Raw genomic sequence first — 6,319 nt, 5'->3', positions numbered from 1 at the left:
TAAAGGAAAAGAACTACAGAGACATAGAAATATGGAAATACAGAGATCTAGAGCCCGGTCCGGCCACAACCGTTCCCACCGAGCGCCGAGGGAGCAAATGGCGGCGCCGCCGATTCCCGAGGCTTAAATCCCCTCGGCCCCGCCCCGCGCAGCCGCTCTGGGGCCCCGCGCACCTGTGCGGACCCCGCCCTTCACACCTGTGCCGGGCCCGCCCCGCCCCGCCCGCGCCCGTAAATGCCGGCGGATCCGCGCCCGCTCCGCTTTGTGCGGTGGATGCTCATCCTGCTCCTCCCGGGCTGTGGCGGGACCGTCGTTCGGAGCGCTGTGCGGAGCCCGGCACCGGGGGCTGCTCCCGGCGCTGCGCCGAGCCCGAGGCGCTGAGGTGGGAACGGGACCCGGGCCCTGGGATTCGGGGCTGGGTTCTGTCGGTGTCTGCTGGGGGTCCCGGGCCGAGCCGCTTGTCTCTCGGCGGGCGGGGTGCGGCTGCCGGGCTCGGAGAACTGAGGGGGGATGGCATTAGGCATCGGGATCGCCGCGGCTGGCAAGTGCCGCTCCGGGATTGGCGCTGGCGCCGAGCCCGGCGCTGCCGCTCCGGCTGCGGCCAGCGCGGGGCTGGGCTCCCGCCGGAACTCCGGCTACGCTCCCGCTGCGGCCGCGGGGAGCCGGGGCCGTGCCGGTGCCGGGCCCGCCGGGAGGGCGGCGCTTCCCCGCAGCAGGCGCTGGATCGCGCCTGGAAGCGGCCGGGCCGCGGGGACCGCCCGTGCCCGCCCCGGCCCCCCCCGAGGCCGCCGCTCCCTCAGCGCCGCCCGCCCTGTGGGGCGCCCCCTGGCGCAACCGGAGCGCCGGCGCTCCCGGCCCGGCCCCGCCCGCAGCCCCCGCGGGGACGCGGAGCTCCCCCAGCCCCGGCACTGCCGAGGCCGCCGCACCCCCTGCGCACGGCAGCGCCCGCCTCCCCCTGCCCCGGGCCGCTCCCCCGGGGGCCTCCCGCCCGCCGCGCCCCCGCCCAACCAGCGCGGCTGCAGCGGGACGAGCCGCTCCCCCGGCCCGGCCGCTGGCGCCGAGGCCGCTGCTGCCGCTCCTGCTCTGACTGCGCCCGCTGCGGGACCGGGGCCTCGCCGGGGCTCGCTGCTGCTTGAGCCGCTCATCCCACAACTGCCGCTTGACACCTGATGCTCTCCTTCCTCCCCCCCGCTTTCTCTGCGGCTTGCACGCTCCACTGCAAAAACCTCTGGCTTTAAAAGGCCAGGGAAAAATGTTTCTTCTTTATTTCCAGAGCACAGGAGATCCTGAGTGGCAATGGCTACACAAGGACCACCAAGTCGAACCCTTATGTGAATGGCTCCTCTGGCCACTGAACCCACACCTGGGCACTCTCAGCACCCTGCTCCAGCCAAGCCAATCTCAGCTCCTGGCAACGTCCTGCCTGGGATAGGAATGCCAAGTGCCAGCAAGGTCATTCCTATGCAAATACAACTCCTTCTTTTATGCTAATGCTGCTTGCCACACCAGCCCCTGTAATTGCCATAGGGCAGAGCTCCATGGCCAGCACCTGATCATGCAACAACACAGGTGAGCAGTTGTGTGACAGCACTGAACTCTTCCCATAACCCTGATTTCCTGCCCTTTCCAGGATTTACCCAACAGCTGTAAAGGTGCTTGTTCCATGGCCCTTTCCAGGGAGAAATGAGCAAGGCAAGTCCTGAGGGTTCGCTTGCTCCACGGCCAAAGCTCTTCTGGAGAGGGTCAGGGCTGCTCCTGCCTGCAGAGGGGCCTTTCCCACAGGTGAGTGTTCACAGCCCAAAATCCCAGGGGCTGCTGAGGCCGGGCCAGCTTTTGTGGCCCAGAGCTGCACAGAGCTCTCAGCAACTCCTGCTCACTGCCAGGAGTGTTCCTTGGTGCTCCTTCCGTGTGTCCCAGCTGGCAGGGAATGGGGGGAAGGAGAAGGCCAGGAGGCCCAGGAAGGGAAGCAGCAGCTCTTGTGCTTTGGATTTGCAGAGAGGAGCTGTGCCTGCAGTGTCCTGCCCGTGGCACGCAGTGTGCCAAACACACATCCCCGGAACGGGCACTGGGCTGCCCGGGCAGCGCTGGGATGGACATGGATAAAGGGCTGCCCGCGGCCCCTCGGCCAGGGGCTGCTCTGAACAGGCACCCAGAGATGCTTCAGTCCCGACAGACCCCACTGACACCCCAAAAATGCCCCAAGGAACAGCTGGCACTGGGCAATGTCAGAATGGGCTGTTTGCAGAGGGGCTCAGACAGCAATTCCCAGTGCTGACCTCCCACACACCTGCCAGCTATGTCCCAGCCACCCAAAATGCCTTCCCTTCCAGCCTGAGGCCATCATCCCTCAGCAGTGTTAAAGCCAAGGCAAGCTTCCCCCACAGCAATGAAATGCCAAGCAATGCCCTCAGAGATGCCTTCAAATGAAAGGTCAGAGTCAGAGAAATCTCTTTGGATTGAGTTGGGAGTTTTTGGGGAGCCAGCTGGAACTGCACAACTGATGGAAAGCTTTCCCAGGTGGCTCCCACTGCAGGTGCCCTGAAGGCAGGGATGTGCATCCCTTTCCTGAGGGAAAAGAACTTGCAGAGGCCACTCCTGAGGCTCTGGAATGAAATCAACTCCTGCAGGGAGAGAAGTCCTCCCGTGGGCACAGGGGCTGCCTCAGCACGGGCTGGGAGCGTGTCCATCCAGCGCCTGTTCCTGCTTTCAAATATCACCTGGAGCCCCAGCTCGGGGGGTGCAGGCAGCTGAATTCCAGGGAACTCTGTCAGGTGCCCCCAGGGACATTGGGGGGGGGGGGGGCTGGGGGATGAGGGTTACAAACAGCAAATTCTATGGAACATGAAGCTGTCCTTGCCCTGACCCTGCTGAGCTTCCCTGGAAGCTCTGCTGGGTCCTGCCACAGCTGGTGTTAAATAGGCAGCTCTGCATGGGAATATCCATGCTCCAGGAGGCGCTGGGAGGCTATGCCAGTGGCAATTCAGCAGGGAATTCAGGGCTTTGGGTAGAATTCATCTGAACTAGCAAAGCCAACCCCCAAATCTGCCCACCACCCAGGGAACAATCTTTGTGCTGCCCTGGCAGCCAAAGCCCCTGGGCTGGGAAATGTCAGCAGGCAAATGGATGGAATGATCTAAATGCCAGCATCCCCCAAAGGGACAATGCCATCACCTCCCTTTGCTCCCAAAGTGTCCACTGTGTTCCCCACAGGTACCCTGGGGATGCCAGGGAGGTGCCTTTGCCCACAGTGCCTTTCTCCTGCCCCTCTCCAGCCTGAGGCCTCTTCTCCCTTCCCTGCCAGCTGATGCCAAGGAAGGAAGACACAGTGAGTGCTGAGTTGACCTCCAAATAGTCCTTCCCTCACCTTGAGATGACCTGAGATTTTACCCCCAAAATGTCCCCATCTGCCTCCTTCTGAGTTCCTCATTTTTTACAAGGAAGCATTCTTTCTCTGCTCTGGAGATTACCACAAGATTTGCCCCCAAAACTTTCCCCACCTGTCCACTACCTCTTTCCTCATTTCCACCTCAATCTTTTCATTCTTTGCCCTACAGATGCTTTCAATTTTTACCCCTCTGAACTTCCCTACCTGTCCATAAGTGATTACCTCAGTTTACCCCATCAAGTGCATTCTCTCTGCTACAGATCACCTCAGATTTTACCTCCAACATTTTCCGTACATCTCCACCACTGACTGAGTACTTTATTTTTACCTCCAAATACTCATTTTCTACCATGGAGATTCCCTCAAGTTTTACCTGCCAGATTTACCCACCTGTCCACAGCAATTCCCTCAGTTTACCTCAGGATGCTCCTGCTCTCTCCTAGAGATGACCTCACATTTTACCCCCTCAGTTTTCCCTACCTGCCCAGTTCTGATCACCTCCTTTTTACCTCAAAACATGAGTTCTTTCTTCTACAGATGAACTCGGATTTTATTACCAAAATGTCTATTTTGTCCCCTGTGCACTGACTAGATTTTAAAACCCAAACCACGCAGGTTATGTCTGTCTTACCCCCAAAATGTTCATTCTGTCCCCTACAAATTAGGTCAGATTTTTTCTCAAAACCACTTATGGTTCCTACATAATTACCTCAGGGTTTGCCCCCCACATTCTACCTCATCTTGACTACTGATCACCTCATTGCTTCCTCAATATGTTCATTCTTTGCCCTACAGATCTTCCCAAGTTTTACACCCCAAATTTCCTTGCCTAGCCCCAGTGATTGCCTCAGTTCATGTCAGTGGTCACACTCTCCCTAGAGATTACCTCAAGTTTAACCCCCAAAATTTTCCTGAAATGTCCACAACTTATTACCTCATTTTTACCAAAAAAGATTCATTCTCAACCTTTAGATCATTTCAAGTTTGACCCCCCAAAATTCCCCTACCTGTCCACTACTGACTCCCTCATTCTTCCTTCAATATTTATTTCCTTTCTACCATGTAGCTTCTATCAAGATTTACCCCCAAAGTTTTCCATCTGTCTACTACTGCTTACCTCATTTTTACCTCAAAATGTTCTTTCTACAGCTTATTTAATATTATTTTTACACAAGTTTCCCTATCTGCCCACAACTGATTCCCTCATGTTACCTCAGTGTGTTCATGCTCTCCCCTAGAGATTAGCTCAGATTTAGCCCCCAAATTTTCCCCACATGCTCAGTATTCATCACCTCCTTTTTCCCTCCAAGTGTTCATTCTCTGCTCTTGAGACTTTGTCAAGTTTGGCCTCCAAAATTTTCCTTCTTTGTCTATTACTGAGTACCTCATTTTTGCTCCAAAATATTCATTCTGTCCCCTACAGATTACATCAAGTTTTACCCCCCAGTTTTTCCTTCCTGTACAATATTAACTCTTTTCTGCCCCAAAAATGTGCATTCTTTCCCCTAAACATCACCTCAGCTTTTCCCTCAAAAATGCCACCTTGCTCTGCTTGACATCACCTCCCATTTTCCTACACAAACAATTCTTGTGTCCCCTCTCAGTCACCCCAGGTTTTCAGCTGAAAATGTCTCCTCTGTCCCCTCAAAGTCATCCCAGGTTTTCCCAGTGAGGAGCTGCAAGGAATTCAGGCAGGGCCAATGACACCAGGGAACAGCTGTAAATTCAGAGGCAGAGAGAGAAGATCTACCAGGAAAGGGGAAAGGTTCAGAAAACATTTCTGCAATTAATTAATAATTATTTCCAGTTCCCCACTGAGAAGAACACAACCTCACAGCTGTTAAGGCCTGACAGTTCCCTGCAGGGAGAGCTCAGCCCATGTGCCCAGAGGCAATCCCAGCATCTGCAAGAAAGAAACAAGCAGCAAAAGGTGATTGCTTCTCTTTCAAAGTTATTTCAAGTGCTCACACCCAAACCCACCTTTGCTCTTGATTCTGGCCGGGTGCATGGTGAGCAGTGGGCACAGGTCATGTCATCCATGCTGGTGTGAGTGATGCTTTCTGGGGGAAAGCAGCTGATCTCCAAAGTTCCCTTCCTGCCCCATGCCTGATCTGCACAGGAGAAAACCTCTTCCAGGAAGGGACTGTGCTCCCTCTAATGCCATTTGCCCAGTCTGTTCCATGGGGATACTGCCAGCCTGGGGCAGCAGAGGCACACGCAGCTCTCAGCACTCTCTGCTCCAAGCACAGCTCTGGGCTCCTTTGCACACTGCCTCTGCCATGGGGTTTTCTCCAGGAGAAGCCAAGGAATTGCTCCTGGAAGGGTGCAGATTAAGTTATCCCAAAGGGAAGCAAAGAGTAAGTACTCCAGGAAGAGCCCTTGGGATCTGCTGGGCTGAGGTGGGAAGGGGACATTCATTCCCTGCAGGGCCAATACACAACAACCTCCAAGCCAAAGCCCAGACTGGCAGGTGGGGTCTGACAGCAGCACTCTGACAAACCTCCTTGTCATTCTTCCCTGCAGTGACTTTTGCAAGCAAACTCTGAAGCTGACAAGCCCAGAAGCTCCATCCAGCCACTCTGGAAGGAAAGGATACTCCCAGGGATGAGGCACATTCCCAGCAAACTCTCCCAACACAGCCTGGAGGCAGCGCTGGAGCTCGGGTGTGGGGCTGGGAAGGGCTGCCAGGAGCACGCAGCCCCCAGGTGGGGTGGCAGCGGCAGCAGCAAATTCCCACAGGCTGATGGCACAGCAGAGAGACAAAGGCCAGCAGTGCCCATGGGAGGTGCAGGGTTAATTCTGCTCCCTGCCCTGCCCCATCCCTGCAGGAAATCTCCAAGGGGGAGAGAAACTCTCAGGGTGCCCAAAATGCAGCATCTGTCACCCTGATCCAGCTTCAACTCAGCATGGGGGGCCAAACTCCCCCCACAGGTA

The sequence above is a fragment of the Coloeus monedula genome (genome assembly GCF_965178545.1).
Source record: "Coloeus monedula genome assembly, contig: HAP1_SCAFFOLD_121, whole genome shotgun sequence".
Classification (NCBI taxonomy): Eukaryota; Metazoa; Chordata; class Aves; order Passeriformes; family Corvidae; genus Coloeus; species Coloeus monedula.
The sequence above is the reverse complement of the archived record's forward strand: the minus strand, read 5'-3'. Positions refer to the sequence as shown.